Genomic DNA, 1,769 nt, shown 5'->3' on the forward strand with positions numbered 1-1,769 from the left:
CATTCACTGCAGAGCATCCATTGCTGAGACACTGATGCAATGCTACATTTCTCCAAACCTGATGAAGAAACAAACTCATCCTAATCTTGGTTGGCCTAAGACTGAATACATTTTCAGCAAATATTCATCTTTAGGTGAACTATTCCTTAAATGTTGTCTCGCTTTAATGTTTTTATTCAAAGAAATTACTTGCCATAATTATTTTCTCTTTTATTATATGCCAAGTCGTAGACAAATAAGCTTTTGTTTCAAAATGTAGAAAAACTCCCACAATGACGTTCTGGTTGGGAATAAAGTGTGTTTGACAGTTAACAAGTGCATGCCCAGAGACTCGCCACCCACGTCATGTTTTTCAGCAGAGCCTAATTGTTGAAATGTGTTATTCATTATAGATAATACAGCACCTCCCAAACCACAGCAACCACTCAGAGAAATAAGATGCCTTCAGCTTGTGTAGTGCAGGTTATTTGGCAAAGGCCTGGGGTTTGGAGTAACAGGGGAATGGATGTGTCACAAGACGTCTCAAGTGGAAGTGGATAGGGGCCCAAATGCGCTTAGAGCGAGACGAGGGCAGTCTGTTCACACGTGTCGAGGGTCAGAGAGTCAATGAAGTTCAAGTAAATCATTCATTCAGTGCATCTCCTTAAGCGTTTTCTTACAAAGTTCTCCTCAAATGTGAATGCTAACGTTATATATTGATGACATCTTGTTCGCAGGGGACTGTACACATTTATATGCCTTCCAGAATGAGCAAAACATGCTTATCAACAAGTGAAAAGTCTGTTCTATCTATCATAGTGGTTATGTGTCTCACATTCACTGCCTTACAAAATATCCAGCAGGATGGGAAGAAGTGAGACAGGACTGAATGTGAGCTGACAGCAGCATGGTACGCTGTGGGCAGGACAGGACATGAACTCATGGAAACTGGACAGCAAGAAAAGGAGGTCTGTGATCCCTAGACATTACATGGGGGTTTTTGCAGAATCTTTTTTCCACTTCAGCCTCATACTTTCCCAGAATATGTCAATCGTCATTAACAGCGGATGAGAGATTGAAACCTGCTTCGGTCTCTGGTGCAAAACTAACCTTCAGGACGGCTGTGGAGATCCAGTGAAAGATTTCTATCATCGGCAGAAACTACAGTATGATCCCGAGGACATGCACCTCTTCATTTAATCAGGACTGTTTAGGGGCCGGGAAAAGATGGATGATGACTGCGCCACCTACTGGTCAGAAAATACATCTAAATAAATACAATTTAAAATATATAAAAAAAATAGTAATAAATTGGTCTCTTCTTTAACGGCTTTTGGTGAAATAAATAAATTAAATTAAGAAAAAATCTGTGAATGATTAAAAAAAAAAAAACTATTAAAAATGGCAAACAAATAAATAAATTGAACTGATAAATTGATAAATTGAAAAGTGAATTCCAAATAAATAAATGCACAGAATCCCTAATAATAAATAACGCAGTGAATGACAAATAAATAAATAATGTTTGCAAGCAAACAAATAAATGCAGTTAATGTTAAAAAAAACATTTTTCATGTATTTGAATGATTTCATGTACATTCATGTATTTGAATGATGCCTAATAAATAACGAAAAAATTAGATGAATGCCAAATAAACAAATAAATGCAGTGAATGTTAAAAACAAACAAATAAAGTGAATGCCAAATAAATACATTTTATTAAACAACAATTTTATTATAAATATGTTTTTGTCCAACAACAAAAGCTTTCCAGAAAGAGAAAATGTTA

This window comes from Sinocyclocheilus rhinocerous, unplaced genomic scaffold, assembly GCF_001515625.1.
Source record: "Sinocyclocheilus rhinocerous isolate Xijiao unplaced genomic scaffold, SAMN03320098_v1.1 scaffold120, whole genome shotgun sequence".
Taxonomy (NCBI): domain Eukaryota; kingdom Metazoa; phylum Chordata; class Actinopteri; order Cypriniformes; family Cyprinidae; genus Sinocyclocheilus; species Sinocyclocheilus rhinocerous.